Source organism: Anser brachyrhynchus (assembly GCF_964034855.1).
Source record: "Anser brachyrhynchus genome assembly, chromosome: 1".
Lineage (NCBI taxonomy): Eukaryota > Metazoa > Chordata > Aves > Anseriformes > Anatidae > Anser > Anser brachyrhynchus.
The window spans coordinates 39,191,696-39,212,087 of NC_137694.1; the positions used below are offsets into that span (position 1 = coordinate 39,191,696).

At 39.1% G+C, this 20,392-nt stretch overlaps 1 protein-coding gene across 3 annotated transcripts in view; it reads left to right on the forward strand.

The window, feature by feature from the left end:
• LGR5 (leucine rich repeat containing G protein-coupled receptor 5) overlaps positions 1-20,392 on the forward strand; it is a 91,821-nt gene that overhangs the window by 6,601 nt on the left and 64,828 nt on the right. Inside the window, exon 1 of one of the 3 annotated variants that reach the window (XM_080577709.1) lies at positions 5,114-5,242. The exons of the other annotated variants lie outside the window; for them this stretch is intronic. The gene's annotated coding sequence lies outside the window, so the exon portion shown is untranslated. Of the gene's footprint in view, positions 1-5,113; positions 5,243-20,392 lie in introns of those variants that run through there. 3 annotated transcript variants of the gene reach the window in all.

The following is a 20,392-nucleotide window of genomic DNA, read 5'->3' on the forward strand; positions in this document are numbered from 1 at the left end:
GTAATTTTAAAATAATTGTCCCCTTCCCCAAATATGAACTCATTTGTGCGGAATAGTTCCAGTGTGATGTTCTGCTACACAGTGTCTTTACACAGCCCGATGCATTATGTATACCATAAATTGTTTGAAAGCCTTTATTTCATTTTTTTTTGAAGTCTTATGTAAAATGTGTATTTAGTTTAATCTAGAAAGCACCGTCTTTCAACATTGTTATGTAATTGCAAGTAATTTTAGGGACGTGTTTTTGATAAAAATTGCTGAAACGTTTTGCATTGTAGTATTTCAAGAAAGGCAGGAGGGTTTCTGGCAGGAGATACCATACTGGTGTGGGTACTGGGAAGGTAGGTAGGTAGGTAGACACCTTTTAACAACGTGCCCAAAATCTATCAGTGGGTTGCAGTACAGACAAGTGCTGCTCCCACCAGGGAAAATCTCTTGCAGACACTTGAATAAATGCTTTCTTTTTTATTGACAGTAACCATGTTTATTAATGTTACCTAAGTATTACCTGCTTAAGTACCACAGAAGTGTTTGGTGGGTTGGAACTTAATTTGTATAATGACTGTGTATAGACTTAACCATTTAGTCTTACTTTTTGTGCGTGTGCTTTTGTATATATAACTTTTCCCATAAAAAACATACAATAATTCGTTCATGCTGCTCATGAATGGGATGTGGAGGGTAGAAAAGTAAAGATCGTGTTTAGCACTAGTTGTTTAATACTAGTACTGCTCCATTTTCTTCATGTTTTTTGCTGTCAGTTCATTTTCCAAACACTTCAGGCTACTTTGCCTGAGGATGAAACAGTTACAGCACCAGTGTTAGGCAGAAATAAAATTTCCCTAGCTCTTGTTTCTGCAGCAGTAGGCATCTTAGGATGCCAGTTGTACCATGCCTTCTGGATCCTGTGATAATATAAACGCTAGTCTAAGTGAATGAGAGACCAGATGTGAGATGATGTCAGCATTAAGAGAAGTGTAACTGCACTGATTTGGCATTCACTGCGTTTGTAAATGAGTCTCTGTGTGCCCTGAGGGGAGAAGTAGGTCATAACTGGCAAAGGAAACAAGATAAGGCAGAGCTCTCCCTCACCCATCTCTGAGCGTTACCTGTTCTAAGCCACCCTGATGAGTAACTTGCCTTTGGGTCTTTTATCCCTGATCAGTTTGGCGTGGAGGCTGCCTCGGAAATTAAATCTTTCTCCTGGTGGTCTTGCACATGACGAGGTTACAATTATGCATGTGATGGGGGGCAGGTGAGGTTGTCCAGTGTCCAGAAATGAGATTCATCCTCACGGAGGTGTCGAAACCAAAGCTTCTGCAATGCCCTGCTGCACAGAGGTTGCCATTTTGGAAGCACGAGGGAAGGGCAAGAACTGCTTCTGAGAACGGGGAGAGTGATCGGATAGGGATAGCCAGGATCCAGGTAGCCATTGAATAATAACAATAAAAGGTAAATAAATAAACAGAACCTTTGGTTCTGCTCCTGGATACAGTAATGAAGCAATTGACAACTTGAAGCGAGTCGTGCAGCTGTTGTGTAGTCTTACTTTATGGAACGGCTGAGACAACCACCTACATCTGAGTTTAACTAATTTGGTAGTGACTGATAAATGCTAGAGATCTGTAGATTAAAAACACTTAATGAGGTGCTAATTACAAGTATGGCATGGTAAAATAAGGTGAAAAACCAAAGTTGTTTTTTGTTTTTGTTTTTCTTTTCTTCATATGGATATACGTCTGCCTTTCAGTTTGGATCATGGCTGCCTACATAGGCTGAACCTGGGAGTCTGTAAGATTCTTACTGGAACAGGTAAAATCCACACAGGCGTCTGAAAGCAATATTTGACCTGCTGACAAAAACGTACAGGATCCATATGCTTGGTGCAGTGTGGAAGCATTGCCTGCACTCATGCTGAAGTCGTACAAAGACAACGATTTGGAAGAGGGCCAAAAGAAGTGCAGGTTCAACCCTGTGGCCCGATAAAGGTCTCAGGAAGTCAATCCCAGCCCTGTGGTGTCCCCCACGTAAAGCTTCAAGGTATTGACCTTAACGTGCAACAGGCACACACAATTTCAGAAGGATTAACAGAGGAGTTCAAACTGCATTGCAAGGAGAGCAGGTAGCCTGGGAATCCGTCTGTATCAGCGCCGTAGAGTACTGAAATGTGGCTCTCGGCAGGCACCTCAACCAATCTCAAACCCTCAGGAGAGGTGGCGGTAATGGAAATCACAGTTTGCATTTGTGCCAGGGCTCTGCAGTAAGACTTTGTAGGGTACAGTTACGTTGGCATAGGTATTACCAGAAAAGTGTGACTAACTGGCCCTGGTGGAGATAACACCTAACTATAATTGCGATGGGGTGAAGAGCATAGGTTTGCAGTACTGATACTGTGAGTTTTTTTGTTTTGTTTTTTTTAATTGAGCGTGGAGCACAGTGAAAGTGTAATTGGGAGCAAAATAAGGTGCTCACATGGTGTTATTTAGGCCAGCACTGACAGAGGACAGTGTGAAAGCTCATGATCCTGGGAACAGCATCTGGAAAGGCTTTAAGTTTCTCAGCATGTGGAGACTACACATCTGACCTGTTGCCTGTACATACGTAGAGTAGTGTGAACTGCTGAGTGCCACAACATTGCTTCCTTCTGGCTAAGGTAGGAGATGTGAAAAGAAAGGGCAGGACAAGCATCTTGGAACATCCTGTCTGTCTGAAGGCCAGAGACAGCATGGCCCGTCGCTGAACAGATTACTGAAATCTTGAAGCAGATGTCTTTAGAGTAAAACAAATGTTTACTGAATACTGATAAGGGGAAAAACTTTAATCTGGAATAGAAAAAGCCATTGTGTAGAAGCAGATACTTGTGGAAGAATATTATCGTGAAAGTATTTCTTGGGTTATTTGGATGGAATATTTATAATAAATCATTAGAGGGGGTGGAGAAAAAAGGCACAGTGCCAGGTTCATCTCTGCATGTCCCTCCATGTGTGCAAGTCAATACTTATGCCAGGAAAGGCTTCAGGTAGTTTTTTGCTCTGCATATACTAACAGAACTAGCTTGATTCTGTGGAATCGGTACTGCTAAAATAAATTCAGTCTGAAAAATTCAAAGTCTTTAGAAAAGCATTGGTTAATGTAATTAAAATGACGCATTAATTTCAGTTTTAATTTGCCAGCTCTTGAAGGAAAAAACTTTTAATGTGTTATTACTGTGCAGGGTGTCTGTCTTTCAGAAACAAATAAAAGTCAAAATAGTTTTTAAGAAAAGAAAAAATATTTTAATCATGCAGCCCAGTGATCATTGCTGTGTCATTTGTGTCAGGATGTGGACTCCGCCAGGAGAGTTGTATTGTATCAGAGTTGTGGTCAACTGCACAGACTTTCCAGCAGTTGGAGGAAGGTGGGATTTTCTTTTATTTTCCAGTCTATTTCTTGTTGTGAAAAACGCAGTAGATTTTTTTTGAGGATTCTTACATAGCACTGTGATATATTCATTACATTTATCATAGACAGATACCATCCCACCAAATAGAGTTATCAAAATCACGTTTGTCCTCGTATTAATGCCTCAGCTGTTCTCCCTTCAGTGGCTGTCTCCAGTCAATCTGTGAAGAATCCTGTAAACCCGAAGCCAGATGTGGCCTGTTTTCTACATTTATCATCAATCATGGCTATAGCGTCTCACAGGCATGTAGCTCTATGTTCCTGCCTGCCTGACCATAGGGCACTGCTGTACGAGCATCAGATTTCACAAGGAATTTGCGATATCCAGATTGACTGCATTGTGTTATTTACAGTGCTACATCTCTGGGTGGGAAGTATACAGGGAAATGCTGCATGCTTTCAACATGCTGTTAGTCTAATCTGTGCTGATAAGGGTCTGTGAAAACTTAATTATGAATCAGTTCAATTCCCATTGAAGCTAAAACTGCAACTTCTTAGCATCATATGGATCAAGCTCCTGGCGTGTCCCAGTTAGTTTTATTATAGAGGGTTCTGTTGGGTCGCGGTGAGCCTAATCTAAAGCAAATTATTCAATCTTTATCCAAGTATCACCGTATGTTGAGTACACAAACAGATTTGGTTTTCATATTTGGCAAATGAATAATTGCCTGAGAACACAATGAGAGTAATTAATGGTAAATTATATTCATTAGTGGTTTTGTTTATCTCAGCGCAGAGGGCTTCCATTAAGTGTTCACAGCTTTCCTAAGGCAGCAGTGAGGTGGTTGCTCAAAACTATATACTGATCGAGGTTAGACCATAAGAAAATAAGCACTCTGTGTGTCATCATGGAACAATATGAATCTGGTAAATGTCTGGATGTCCTAGCCACAGATGAATAACAGAAAAACATTTTTAAAAAATTAATAAAAAAACTCCTTGGCAGCAAAGCCTGATGTCTCTATTCTTTGGGCCAGTAATACCATTACTAACATTAAAGGTAAATAAAAGACATGTAACAAAATCAGACATGGAATAAGCCTCCTATTTTTTCCCTGACTATAACATAGTGTGGTTCATCAGAAGTAATTCCAGCAGTGAAAACATTTGGTAATCCATCATTTATTACCAAGATTAGACAACAATCTGTGTCCCTCTCTGCTATCAAGTCTATCACAAGGAAATGCCTCGGACCTGCACTCCCCATCGTGGCTCCTCAGAAGATGGCTGTCTGACAAAGCGACTGGTGCATTTGCTTGCTGTTTGACCCGTGGAGCAGCTCCTGGCTTCTCAGGCAAAGCGAGGTGTTCAAAGTATGACAGGCAAGCTCCTGCATCGGTCCACTTGGATGCAGTTACCGCAGGCCTGTTGCTACTGCCACGACCTCGGGTGCACTTGGGGAGCGCGTGGTGCGGGCCTGTGTAAGCTGACCCGAAAGGAGCAGCCCACGGCTGCGCCAGGTGGGGAGGATGACACACAACAAAGGGATCTCAGCATTTTTCTTTATGCACCATGGCAGCATTATTGATGGAGCTGAAATGTGAGGTGGAATTTCGCAGGAGTTACAGTAAGAAAGAGGCTTTGAAGTTGCACACTAAGATGATTCTACAGGGATGTTTCAGCGCATATTCTTGAGTATTTTAATGATGTAATTTATATGTTTTTCTCTTCTAGTTAAAATAGCTTTGAATAGTTTGTCATAAGCCATAGCAGATACAAAGAAATAATTTATCTGTGCACAGGGACTGATCTCGGTGCATGGGGATCTAACTGTGGAGAAAGAAGCCCCAACAACATTCAGGTATTCAAACTCAGTCTTTCCTTACACATCATAACCTATCTGAATAGGTAATGCATCTCAAGTAAAATCAGAAGTTTCATTTGTTATTAATAATTTTCATTTATTTAATATTCATAATCTTGTTGACAGGATTGTCTCTGACCATCAGATTTGGTAAAATTGTGTAATTATATGTTTGGATAGGCAAGGTGATGGTTAGGTTTTATTGCTGTTTTCTGCTGGTACGGCATCATGCACTAGAAATTGTTACAAAAGCACTGAGCACAAATTGCATTAACATAGTACATTGAGTATTAACATAAGACACGATATTGATAGGTAAAAATTCAAACTAGACAAAGAAAAGTACGATTAGGCCATGGAATAGTGTCTTTAAACATGTAACATTGAATAGCCCTGCAGTTTCCTTAAAATAAATAAATAAACAAGACTTAACCTTCACACTGTAGGGAAACAAATTTGAGATGTCAGCATGTAAGCATATACATGAGGCTGAGTGATATTCTGAAGTGAGTACATGATGTTCTGAAATGAATGCAGGATTGATTGTAATACCAATTCTGTACCTCTTGCTGCTCTTGCAGTATTTCACAGAGCGCATGATGCAGTTTACTTTGAAAGACGCTGATTAGGACCAGTTTCATAAGGGATATTGGAGCAGAATTTATGCTGCTTCTAAAAGCCAGGTTTGGCAAGGACAGCTAGAGGTTCCTTTTGCCATTTTAAAATATTTTCCACTGTAGGTTACTTAGGACAGCAACACATTTTACAAAGAAAGTAGGAAATGCCTAAGGCAGTTCTTCAGAAAAGCAGTCAGCTCACAGCTACCCCGGGAGCTACTCCGCTCTTTGGAGCTGTCAAGCAGGAACATGAGGGACTTCCATTGGCTTCTGAGGAGGCTTGCCATATACTGCTGTCAGCCTGCCCCTGAGAGGGATAGTTACTTGGAGGCACGTGAGCTGCATCCACACTGATCCCCAGCTGGGAGAAGTCAGTGAAGCAGTTCCTGAGTTCTGTTAAAAATGGTCAGGATCTGCCTGATCTATTGATTTAGTTCTGTAGTTGAAATCATTGCCTTTCCCTGGATCTTAAAAGACTTGCATCTGTGCTCTTAAACCTTCAATATGTAGATTAACTGACAATATAACTACAAGCTTTGCTAGTTCCAGATAAATGTCTCTAGTAGGATGACTGGATTCATTATGCATAGTGTTGTCTACTTTCTGGAGACACACAAATGCAGGATAATGCAAATGCTTGCATCTTCAGGTTAATTGCTTTGGCTGCAATGCTTCAGGATGGTGCAGAAGCTCCACACAGCAGCTCATAAATTCTTATCCTCAATATAAAGTGTAAAATGCACAAAGATATAGAAGTCAGTGTAATTTTTCTTAGTATCTGAATCTTTCATTCTGTCAAAGTAGAAATACTTTTTATAGATTAAATTTTCCCTTAGATACCAAGGTATCTTATATTCATGGGAGTTAGGCAGTTACATACTTTCGGATAGAAGTGCAGACCTAGCTATTTTGTGTTTGGAAGGAAAAAGAGATCATGATGTAATTGGTGTGACATAGGTAATCCAAATGTGGGGACTATTACTTCCATATTATCTGCTCAATGCCCGATCCATTCCTAGTAAGCCTGTGTTCACTCTCTGCATCTGTAAGTGCCTATACTGCTTTTAAGACCTCTATCCTTACCATATTTAAGCTATTAAAGTAAGAAAGAGATGCCTTACAACGGAAAGCTAATAGCGCATTCAAACTTCTCAGCTTACTATCCTAGGTCTAGGAAGAGATTTTTATAAAATTTTTCTAGCTATTGAGTCTGAAGTGTGTTTCTTACTTTTTAAGACATTAGCTGATAAGATGAAGACTGGATATCAGAAGATTATTTCCTTTGCAAGTTGCAGTTGGTAGAACACATAAATGTATTTGTGTGCTTGTATGCAGGCTGGGAAAGAGGTTCTGGCAAATATTTATTTTTACATTAGTTTTTATATTCTATATCATTTAAAGGTGCCTGACAGTCACTTGGAGGTCTGCAAATTTATATACCTACATTGCTTAAAGGCAAGAGCATGACTGTACGTGTACAGGCAGTGGAGAATAAGACAGCTGTCTAAATTTGATCCTCAGATCACTGATTAGTTTTCTGTCATATTCCTAGGTCTGTCCTCACGTGGAAGTAGATACTTTCAAATAAATGTGAAAACTGAATGGTCTTGTTATCACAGTGAACTGTGTAAGCTCTGGTAACAGAGTCAAATTATTAAAGTCTACAAATTATAAAGCAATTAAATGGGGAAAATCAGCGCTGAATTATTAGGCAAGCTGTATTTTTAAAGGGATCAGACCAAGATGATTAAATCTGTATCTCATTCTAACAGTGGCCACACCTAGCTGTTTTGCAAGGTATTTAACTACTGCTACCTTTTAAGTAAGAACAAATCCCTGTGTCCCATGGTATTTTAATATACTTGTGAATATTCTTATTCCTGAGAACATACTGATCCATCCTAATTGCTGTCAAAATATTAATCTCAGCTGCCCCAAGACAATAGTTTTTTACAGCTACAAATATGGTGTTTTTTAAAGATTATTTTTTTTCATGGTTAAATATTGATAGCTTTATTATCACAGGAACCTGTTATTAAGAGGATTGTTTCTCATTTTGAAGAGTGTATATACAGGTATAGTTTAACAATCCTTTTCATCTTCTTTCTAAATGAAGCAGTCAATCTTTTTTTTTTTTTTTCTTTATCCTCTTATAGTAAGTTGTTGTTTTTTTTTAAATTCTTTCAAGCAAGTGTTCTCGGAAATAGTGGATAATCAATGAATACTGATTTTTTTTCCAATTCTTTGCTTACCAAAATGAATAAAAAAAATACAGTAATCCAAAATCAGCTCAGTTGCAGAGGTGTGACTGAGAGCCAGTTTTGGACTTTGAAATAATTGCTGTACCTGAAAAGGTAACAGGATGAGGACTGAGTGGACATACTGGGTTTGGCCCAAAGATTGTACTTGAGGGATAACTCATCAAATGCTATAGCAGTGATGGTTTAGTGAACAGGATGGGAGAGTGTAGGGGAAGCTTGATTTATATACTTTATTTTCTGGTATGTTTTATCTTTACACTTTCTCTTCTGGTTTCATCAGGATAGAACCTCCTCGTACAAAAGCATAAGAAATGAAAATGGACTTTTTTTTTTTGCAAGCTGTGAAGGGTAACAGATTTAGGACTTGCTGGATCTGAGGAAAAACATTTTAGAAGGAGAGGTGTTCCACCAAAAGTGTACTTCCAAGGTGCCAGCATGTGTGATGACTCCCAACACTCACAGCTCAAGCACAACTGCTAATTTCAGTTTGCAGGGCAGAGCACTGGGAAAAGCACTGGCTTTCTGCAGCTGAATGCCTTCAGTAGGAGCCGCTTGCCTTTGTTGGTTGAGCTTCCGAATTCACATAATTGGAAAAAGATAGAGCTCAGAATTTTCTGGAAGATTGGATTTGGAATAGAAAACTCAGAAAAAATGTGATTCCATATTAAGAGTCTCTCAGCAAGAGAGACAGTTTAAGATGTTCATGTTGCTTTCCTTCATGCAAAGCCAGTTGTTCCCACCCTCCTGCTCTAGGCTTCATCTCCTTTGGCTGTGCCGACTTAGCTCTTTGTTGGGCTGTGCTCCCAAGCAGATCTGTGAAAAAATCTGGTCTAAAAAGAAACACATTTTTGGTCTTTGAAAAATACATCTCTCATTTCACTGATCAGTTTTAGAATGTAGCTGCAGAAATGGCCAAACCAGTGGAGCTGAGGGGACAGGGACAACCAAGGGGAGAATGGTCAGCTGCCAAAGGGGAGTGGAAAACTCTTCAAGTACTCTTGTACCATTGCAGTTTGCAGTGCAGAACTGAAGATACAGAAAACCATGAGGGTGGATTTTTCTCATCGTAAATTTATATGTACATTATCCAAACTCTTTTGCTTTTATTAGCTGTGTGTAGTTGATAAACAGCTTTTTGTTAAAAAAAAAAAATCATTGTAGGTGCGTATAATAGGCACAATATAAATTCTGCAGACTATTCCAAACGAGTCTAGAATTAAGCAAAACCTGCAGAACAGAGTTAAACATACACAGAGCACATGAGTTGGTTTACATGAGTAGAGAGAGAACTTTTCACCCAGACATAGCTCTATTAAAACAATCACAGAGCAGGTCTTGAATTTGTGAGTCAAGTAAATACAAAGTTTATACACCAAATAATTTCTAAATAATAACTGGAAAGACATCCCTTCCCCTCCATAAAGATGTTCCCGCAGGTAAAACATTTTGTCCACTTAATGGCAAACTTCACCCAAGATACATGTATCATTGGCCCACAGACCACACAAGCCCATGAAAGAAAGAAAGCTCATCAAATATGAAGGTACAGTTGAAAATATCACCTTACTCTGAAATTGCTATGAAATACATCATCCAGAATAGAACTCCAATAAATTATTAGCAACAGGACTCTAATGATTATTATAACCCTATGGAGAGCAGTATGGCTTGTGTCTATATACTTGACATCTTTTTACAAGCATAATTTCATTCCTTTTGACACTGTGGCACTGTTACGATGCAATAACAGGAGAAAAGCATTTTAATAAGTGGCTGCAGCAGCCAATTTCAAATATATTTGCTGTTTTTACCTTATTCTCTATGCAGAAAAGGAATATTCTCTTGCATCTCCCAGCTGCCATTGCTTGTTTTGAAAATCAAGCCAAATTCTGCCTTTTGTATGCATTCCCGACCAATGTTCAACAAGTAAAACATCTAAAAATAAGGCAGGCACTTTTAGTAGGCTATCATCTTACATATCTCTGGTTGCCCAGAGAAGCTGTGGATGCCCCATCCTTGGAGGTGTTCATGGCCAGGTTCGAAGGGGTCTTGGCCAGCCTGGTCTAGTGGGTAACATCCTTGCCCATGGCCGGGGGGTGGAACTAGATGATCTTCAAGGGCCCTTCCAACCTGAGCCATTCTGTTACTCTGTGGTATCACCTAAAAAAAAAAAAAAAAAAAAAAAAAAAGCAAGATGTAGACACGTTTGTATTTCTAAAAAGGTAAGCCATTCTCCAATTTTCTTTTTTTAATTCAGAAATATAAGAAATGGTACACTTGGGGCATTAAAGAAAATATATCTTTATAATAATGAATCATCTCATTTTGTGTCTGGTACAGTAGTCCTGGGCCTGCACTTTACATGAATTTTAGTATATGACAATCTTGACAGAACTATTTTTTGTTATTAAGTTTTGTATTTTAACATTTTCAAGCCAGTTCCGTGTTTCTTAATATTAAGTAATAACTCCCCAAAATATCTTTCATAATTACGTTCTGTATATATAACATGATAAGGAATTGCGATAAAAGCATAACAAGATAAATAGAGCTGTATTTTGAAACGTTGCTTCTCCTCCATGTGTTTAAGGCAAAGAAAACTGCTATATATATTCTTCTGTAATAAGTGTTTCTTAAAATTGGCTTTATTTGTTTTACAGTTTAGAAAACTCTGCTTTAAGGTAGCTTTAAGAGCATGTTCATTTCATTATCATTAAATCAACGAGCAGAGCTTCTTTCTGCCATTCTCTGGCAAGATTAATGGGTTTTGGCATGATTTGTGCATCTAAAAGTGAAAGCTCTTGCTGCGTAAGCTAGCAAGCTTGACTAATTCTCAGTTGTGCTAAGTTCATAAACCTATTTTAAGGTTTTAACTTTAGTCAAAGATTAAAAGTAATGACTTCATGCTGCTACCTTTGAATATATGATACTCTACCACGATTACGGTTAGTAAGTGTTCATAAAATATTGAATATAGATTGTGTAGTACACATGTGAAAAAATGTCTGTAATGGATATTTGGATATTTGGCAACATCCAGCCAACTGTCATTTTTGAGGATTTAAAATGAGATTTCACAAAAGAATTGATACATTAATATTAAACGCCTGCATATATCTAAATGCTTGAAATACTAAATGATAGAACTAGTAAAGTGTATAACAGGAACAAATCATTTATATTTCAAAAAAACTTACACTTGAATCAAAAAAGTGAACAATTATTATTTGACTTGATTTGATTTGATTTGATTTGATTTGATTTGATTTAAAGCTGGCTTGCTCAGCAAAGCCATTTTAACCTGTAAAGCATTCCAGTTACTATCAGGTTTTTCACCTTTCCAGACAACCCTAGAATCAGTATTCAGAAAAGCCTAAGGAAAGGAGAAAAGAGAGGAAAAAATATTTTCAGCCTGTCTGACAAGACTACATAAAAAGCTCATGATCAAAGGGTCTTAAATACACGTTACTGGTGTGACAAACAACATTTTTGTCCCTTTATTAGATTTATTTTTCTTCTGAAAACTGCAGTGGCCAGTGCATAGTTTGTGAAAGAAAGCTGGCAGGGTTGTATTCTTTGATTCCTAATTAACACCTTCAGTCTCAAAAGAGGACTAACAGAAATACCATAAAATGTTGCAGCTGCATTGTTATTCCGCTTGGTTGATTTGTTAAAAGTCGGCTGGGCATTGGCAGCTGCAATAAAGGAAAAGCTCAATGGATGTTTTGTATTGTGCCCACTGAAGTGAAAGAAGGCAACCATTTTATTTTCAAATGGGCAGCTGCATAGTGATGTTTAAATGGAGCTAAATGTGAGATTTACTGTTAATTTATAGTAATTGGTTATAAATAAAGTAGCAGTATAGCTTGGCTTTCATCTATTAAAGCCACAGAACCCAAATCGAAGGGAAATGAGTTATGAAGGGTAAAAAGTGAACAGTAAGATGCTAGAGTGATAGAAAATGCTGCTTGAAGGGGTTACTTCGAAGGAGCAGCAGTATTTGGTTGTGCGGTGTAGCAGCCACCTTGGCAGCAGCTAGCCAAGCCACTCTTTAGATTGTGCTTTGAGAAGCAAAGGTAGGCATCGCTTTGTCCCCCCTATAGTGAAAACAAAAATTTTAATCTGGGATCAGAACCAAATGCAATTCTGCCAGCAGTGCATAGGTTTGTGTTTTGGGTGGCAGAATAAAGGAGGCATTTAACTCTGGTCAGATAAATCTCGCTCACATTCAAAAAATGCAATTAGGGAAATATGTAAATCTAGATGTTTCATCAAATGCTAGCTGAGGGGTTACCAGTTCTTTCCTTGCACAATGACTGAACTAAAGAACTTCAGTGTCTGTGTAAGAACCATTGTCCCAGCCCCAGAGCCTGTTGGAAACAGAGTCCAGACTGGCCGTGGGAAATACCTACATATTTGACACAGGCCCCGTTTCTGAGAGAAAAGGGGGTGGAACAGAAAGTATGGAGATTTTACTGTTGCATTCTAATCAGCCATGATCTGCCTAATTTGCTTTGATCAGGAAGATAAACTAATTTTCCTATAGGCTGGATAAAAGTAATTAGCAATCCAATGCTTTCATGTTTTTGAAAGGGGTAAAGAAAAGAAGAGCAGAAATTGTAATGGTGGGAGCAAAGTACATCTTTTCGGCTCATCTGAAAGCATTGTTAGTTGAAAATACGATGGTGCCATAAGAGAGAGGCCCTGATTAAGGTGGTTTTATGGGCCGGGGTGTCATTGTACACCACGATCTGTAATGCCATGCAGCTAGCAGCTAAAAGTTTCTGAAGATCAGTTTAACATGAGTTTTAGTATATTTAGATTCTGTTCTCTTGTGTGGAAAGGGGATATCCCAGATAAACAGTACATCTGCCGATCACTGAGGATGCTGTTTGATTTCCCAAGGTATTTTGATACTTCTCCACAGTCGTGGTGGAATAACTCAATGGTTAACTACGGTTTGGATCTGCTGCTGCCATAAGACTTAAAGATGAGGGTTTCTAAGTAGACACTGTGAAAGCAAAAAAGCCCTAGCTGTAGCCTAAGCCAAATTGCTGGATACCCTGCCTCCTGATTGTTACGGAGCAGCTGTGCAGCTCTACAGGCCTGAGCTGTGGCTGTCAGCCTAACACATGCTGTGGCATAGTATACCTCAGCTAAGTTTTCTGGGAGCTGTTACTCCTCTTCTCCTTGGCTTCAACCATTCTGTTTAAGTATAAATCAAGATGCCCAGAAAGAGATTAAGTTTCACTCTAAAACCATGAACACGCAGACAGTGTGAAGTGCCAGGACATGGTCCTGCAGTCTTTACCCAGGCAAACAGTTCACGTAATCTTGCTGAAGTCCATGGGGCACAGAATCCCCCACTTTTAATACCCATCTTGAAAACGAAGAATGCTCTGGAAACACATAGTAACAGGTCTAAGCAGTCTTAAACTAAGAAGTTTTTAAAGAACGCGTGTTCCTGTAATTTGTGATGTTTGCTGCCAGTCAACAGTCTGAGGTTCTGTCAGTAACGTGCCTGTTATCATAAACAGATCTCTAAATTGTCCATCACACATGGCTTGGAAGAAATTACTGAACTCCTTTGTTCAACATTCAGCTATCTCACTCTCACAAACTTGTCTTACAAGGGCATAGAAGGTGTTTTGGGGAGGACATTGGGGTCTAGAAGGCCCATTCCTTGCAGGGGGGCAGACAAACCTAAAAGTATTAGGGCCTCACATTTGCACATCCTTTTGTGCTGTGCAATAATAATGCAGAGGAGAATCACGTAACCTTAGGCTGTACTAAATGAAGGTTAAGGATTATGTCTTCCCCCAGGTTTCCCCATTTTGCTATGAATTGAGTAGTGGCAGGCAGCTACAGCCAGTCTGCTTAATAATTCTGTCCACCTACCTCTTCATATTGTGAAAGTTATATTTAAAAAGTCAGATAAGCATAAGGATTCTATTTATCATTTGTGTCTTGGTTGTATTGCAGCCCACAGCCATAATCAGGATTGTGGATCCACTGTGTCAGGAACGGTTAAAACACAGAGGTAGGCTCTATAAAGGCTTTCGTAGGGGAAAAAAAAAAAAAAAACAGCTATTTATGATGAATGGGAAAAACATTTTATGGTGTGGATAGAGAAACAGGGGCATATGTTCTATCTCAAGGACGCTCCTATTAAAAAAATAATATCCTTTAAAGACCGAGTTTGGAAAATTAATTTCCCCTGCCAGCAAGATGCATTGAATAGTATTTGCGGGGACAAAAAGTATGTTTCTGTATGATATCACTCTTAAACTGAAGTAGATAACAGATTTTTCAGTTGACTTTTTATCTCCTAAAATATGTTGGCATTGTGAACCTCTGCAGTATTTGTATTCCAACCCATGTGATGTCAGCTGCAAAAGCTATGTTAGCATGGATGTGAGAACATGGTCACAAAAATAAAAATTGATGGAAGAGTTACAAAGAAAAGTAGAAGCATTCATTGAAGTACTGCTGAGAGTTACAGTTAGCCTGGAAACATTTATTGTTTATGCTTAAGGAGGCAGCGCCACCTCATAGGTAAGACACTGATCTGACTTTCAGGAGACATATTTTCTTCCCAGGTTCACAATGGTGTTGCTTAGTGCCACAGCAATATTAGTTCATCTCCCTTTCTAGAATTTCCTCAACTTCTAAATAGTAGCTAACTCTTTCTTTAGGGAGCTCTCTGAAAAGTACTGCGTAATTTAATATCGTTGTACCAAAAAAAAGTGTAAGAAGGAAGACCTGGCAAGCGTGTAATTACTTCTGGCCAGATAAGATGCTCATGCTCTGAAAATTCCTCCTCAACCCCACTCCCCCTCCAGCCCTTGCCAGTACACATCATTCTTGGTTATCTGTGGGCAAAAGTTGCTCCCCTGACACTCCCAGGAGAAAAGATAGCAATTGTGTCTGAGACCTTTCAATTACATCACATTTTCTGTAGGATGTGAGCTAGAGTGCAGATCCCCACTTTATTCACAAACATGGGGAAGGATGAGGTTGCTTTTGTCCCCCTTTCTGAGCTACACAGAAATTAGTTTCTTAAATCCTTAGGGTTTTTCAGAATCAAAATTGTGAGGAGATAGAGGATTTGTGACTCCTACAGGAGGAAAACACTGACCCTAATTCTAAAAGTTGTCCTTCTTCCATAATGTTCTGTTCATTACAAGGCTAACTTTTTTTAAAAAATAACTTTCTTGTGGTAATCTGGAAAATCTAACTCTCATAATGGTGCAGAAAAAGTTTTACAAGGAATACTTCGCTCTCCTGCGATATCACTCATTTCCAGTCCCAAAAGATTCAACATTCATTTGAAGTAACATCTACACAGAATGTTTTAGAAAAATGTGTGAGCTCTGCCTGTGTTCCTAACCATCTGGAAAGCATCAGCAAAAGGCCGTGTCTAACCCTACCTGAGTACTAGCCATACCAAAAGGATGCATTTTATCTAAAGACACCTAAGAATCTGCATGGGAGACAAACCTGCTCCATCTCATTGAACCTAAGGGAATGCAACTACAAGACAGAAACCTGCATGAAGCTAGGCTCCCTAAGCTCTACTCTCATGGAACATACCCTGAGTTACAGAGAAGAAAGATTTCAAAAGTCATTAAGTGTTGTTACAGACTAACTTCCATTCACTTTTGGTAGAGTTTTACTAATTTTTATTAAATCATCCTTTAAAAGTGTTTTTTATTTGTAGTAAGACCTGCCTGTTTATAAAACAAAGACCAACAATCAAATCACAAGTCTTAAAATATACTGACAAAAATACAGATAACTTTTCACTTTCCTGCATAAAAGAAACTTTTTTTTTTTTAATTAAAAGGAAGGCTTGAGTAAACTACCAGGCATGACAGCGTGCTTCAGAGATCATAAATCTTGTTATATCGGTGCAGAGAAGGAATCATCTAATTCCTTTACACCACCACTACTCTGAATTCTATGTACACATTTTGTCTTGTAATTCAGGTGTTCCTAAGTTGACTGAACTGGTATTCAGGTCCAGATTGACATGTGGATCTAAAATGCAGACGTCCAGAGTAAGCAAAGTATCTCACTGTCCCAGTGGTGAGCGGAGAGCACTGGAGAGCATTGGAGAGCACAGACCAAAGTCACTTACCTGAAGATGAGATCAATCTCTCTAGATTTAGCTGACTACGCTAAGAGCTCGGAAACCTGTTTCACATGTGGACAGCTAACTTAGGGGTGTTAGGAGCTGAATGCCAGTCTCAGAGCTCAACACAATTGCCTAAGCATAGGTAGCCGTTGCACTTGAATTGCCTTTGTGTATCCTTCCTGGGCTTCAGATGTCTCTTCAGAAGAGAGGGTCTTGTCATAGATGATAATGTTATATCTGCCAGGCTCATGTGGATGTCTCAGGTAACCAAGGATATTTCAGATGACTCTAGATGCCTATGCTTAGCCAACTAAATTGAGTTTCTGTTCTTTAACGCAGCAGTAGGCAGGAGCTTCATTTAGATGTTCTCACATACCTTTCTCATGCCATTTAAGGTACTATAGGCTATCTCACATGTCCCCCTGGGATAAATATGAGATGGCCTTTACAGGAGGCACCCCCTACTGTGGGGAGAGTTGCTTGGAAGGCAGGCGGGATACCCTAATTCATCTCAAGATGTGATCCAGAGATAAAAAATCGGGCCTAGTTTACATTTAACCAGTGGCATGGTTCCTCTGATTAAAGTACAAAGTCTTTTCAGTTGATAGCAAAAAATGGAGAGGCACATGTCCACAAGAGTTGATTGTAAGGTAGACAAAAGAAGCAGGTGCGAGGTGTGGCCTTCATGCATAGTTGATGTAATTTTACACGTATGAATACTTGACTAAGATTTTCCCTTTCGACAGTTCCTATAGGAACGGGTTATCTGTGTGTACCCTTGTGAGGGATGTCCAGTGAATTTCACTGATCCCCAGTTTGGGTGTTCTTGTCATTCATAGTAAATCGTCCACTGTGGTGAAAAGGTCTATTTGTTCAAACACTGAGATCTATCTGGATCAGGGAAAAATTGACAGGGATCTGTTTTCCTTTTTGCCTAGCATTGCATCACTGGCACCTCTTCAAATTTTGCCTGGACTCTCCAGTGCATGATCTCGTTCTGTTTTTCTTCTTTTCTATGATGCAAAAACATTTTGACCTGGCTATTTTAATAATTAATAATAATAGTAATGATGATAATAATGCTTTGCACCCTTCAAAATGGTATTACTTATTGGATGCAAAATGCAAAATGTCAGACAGGAGGTAACACAGACCTTAACAGGACTTAAGAACAGCTTAAATAAAAGTGTGTGTGTATGTGTGTGTGAGAGGAGCAGAGAATGTGAGAGTTTAAAGTCTGTTTGGTTTGTTTGGAGAAAGCTAAATCAATATGGTATTACTCTAAAATATGAACATGAGGCGGTGTGTAACATAAATTATTAAACCTCATAAATGTATGATTTTTATAAAATACTATGAAGTAAAAATGTTGAACTATGATTATTATGAAGTTCTTATCTTTACTTTTAATATAAAACAAACAAAAAGTCTCCTGACATCTGATTAAGGGAAATTTTAGACTGTTTCATTAGATGAAGCAATCAGGTTGTGCTTTAATCAGTTTCATTGTTGAATTGGAAGAAACATACCGTCCACTCTTAAAATAGTAATGTAATTGTGAAGTTGTCAGTCTGGGGTTCCTATTTGAACTGATTACACTTGATAAAAATAACAAGCCATGACAAATAGAGGGGCTAGGTTTCAGTAATTCACTAAAGAATGTCTCTACCAAGTCTTTGTGGCAAAATGTCTTGTTTGCAGGACAAATGCAGAGTTGAAATAACAACCCATGAATACCAGTGGTGAAATGGCTATGTACACAAGGTGAATGCTAAAGTTTTCCCTTCTGAATGGACCTTTTAATCCAGGCATTATCTAGGCTCTGAAAAAGTCTTCAGTGGCCTTACGTACAGATTAATGGGAAAAGCTGAGACTCGGAGTTGAGCTATTTGCAGAAACAGTTTTCAAGATTTACTGATGGTTGACAAATGCCATTTAAGCTTTCAAAGCCATCAATATGCTATTGAAAGGGATTTAGAGGGAAATCCTCCCACTATAGAAGAAGAGGACTTTGAAGGATCTCGGTGGAAGCCCTTGGTCTCCCCACCCCTTCAAACCTTTCACTGGCTTCCTTCAGCATATAGAGCCCTGAAACGCGTGGCTATGGGAAAGGGGGGGGAGGTCCCTTTCAAGGGCGTTTGTATATAACCGAATGTGCCAATCTGCTTTTGTTCAGCCATGAGAACTGAATAGAAGTGTTTCCAGAAAAAGTCTCTTGTGCTCATGGTCAGCTTTTCAATAGGTTTTCTGCTAATAGATTTTTAATATGTGAGCTGGAAATGGCGAAATACAAGTTTGAAAATTTTATTGAATTGAAAAATTGCCCAGAAAAGACTCTCTGCCCTATAGCATTTGCTAATGATGCGACCATTTCCTTCTTTAGCACTGGCTTTTAAATAAAAGTAACCTCATACATTATACATGTGACAAGACAAATCACCTGAGCGTTCAGTTTAATTATTTAAAATAACGTCCTGTCTTTTTTTTTTCCACAGACATTTTAAAACCTGTTTCTCTGTCCTTTCTTTTCACTGGTTATTTAAAAGCTCATTTTCAAACCACATGCCTTTATTAAAAATGTCCATTATGGGATTACGTTAGAAAAAAAGAGACCTTAGACTATAGTGTTTTTGTTAAAGTGGTTTTAACTTAGGATCAGGATGGCTTGAAGTCCTCATTTTTTTTCACGTGCTGTGCTGTATCTGTAGGAATCAAGGTGAAAATTGTGAAGATCTTGGTAAAGCTTCACAAGTAAAAAGCTGGCAGAACCCTCCAGAGCCCGCGGTCCTTTTAATTGCAGCAATATTAACGCATGTGGAGCCATGCAGTGCCATCTTCTTCAACCTGCTGCAAGTACGTGAAAGTGCTGTGATCCAAATCGTTCCAAAATACTGGTTCATCTTCACCCAGAAAGACATATAGCAATATAGATGATTGTGAGTTTTCCTGATGGACCCGACAGGAAAGCTGAACCGTATGTGAGACAAAAATCGAGCAAAGGCTTGCGAGGAGGAGAAAGGGGAAAACAAGCAGAACCAGCAAATTGCTTTGGAAAGAGAACACCAGGAATTAAAACACATGTACCCAAACAACTGAGGCAGCCATTACAACCAAAACAGAAAAGAAATAAAGGCTTTAACAGTGAAGAATATGCAAGTAAAATAAATTGAGATAAACCGCATCCTTATATTTTTGAACCTCCTCACTTGAAAAAAAAAAAGTATAATCATGATTCTGTCTATAGCAAATATGCCACCTTCCTCTCCTTAGTGACCCAAACCAACAGCATTCTGTCTTTAACTCAACAGATTTCAGAAAAAAATAGGTAGAAATCCTCCTGGTGAAGCCAGCAGTAGGTATTACATTCACTGCTCCAGGCAAAGTGATTTGTTGTTGCATGATTTCCACGACTGTGAAATACTGCCTATTGGGTAGAAGCTGGCATTAGACACCGCAGGCCTGGGACACGTCCTGCTCCCATGGGAGTCACTGGGAGTTTTGCTGCCAACCTCAGTAGAGCCAGGTGTTCACCCTCAGGCGCTGCTCCAGTGCTGACATTGACTTGCTGTGTTAAAAGTTGTAAGACATGTAAATAATAGGATGACCGATTCTTTCCAGCATTTTTATGGCATTTGGAAAAGCTAAAGAAAAGAATCTTGGAAAGTTCATTTCATGTGCAAAAAAAAAGCAGAAGAGACAGGTGCAGTGAAGGGAACACACATTGCATGTATGCACACAGGTGCAGTAGGGCTGGCTCTATTGCCAACTGTTGCTAGTAAACCATTGCTAGTTTACGTTTGTTAAAGTTTTGGGTTGGCTACTGGTGTTTTACAATATTGCTCTGTATTTATCTCCAAGAAGACCCAGAACTGGTATTTCAAACCTGAAACTAAGACGTAGCAGCAGATGTGCCTGAACAGTACCAATTGATGACTTGCCCTGAAGAGATTTTCAGTTGATCGTTGTAACAATGACAAGAAGTGGTGGGTCACTGGCCTCAAAATGAGGTGGCCAAACAGCAGATTATGTAAACACTGCAAATAAAGGGAAGGAAGTTGTGATCATTTAGTCTAGATTGGAGTCTGCCCAGCTGATCTCAGTGGAAATAGTCCTGAAGTATTTTGCCTGCATG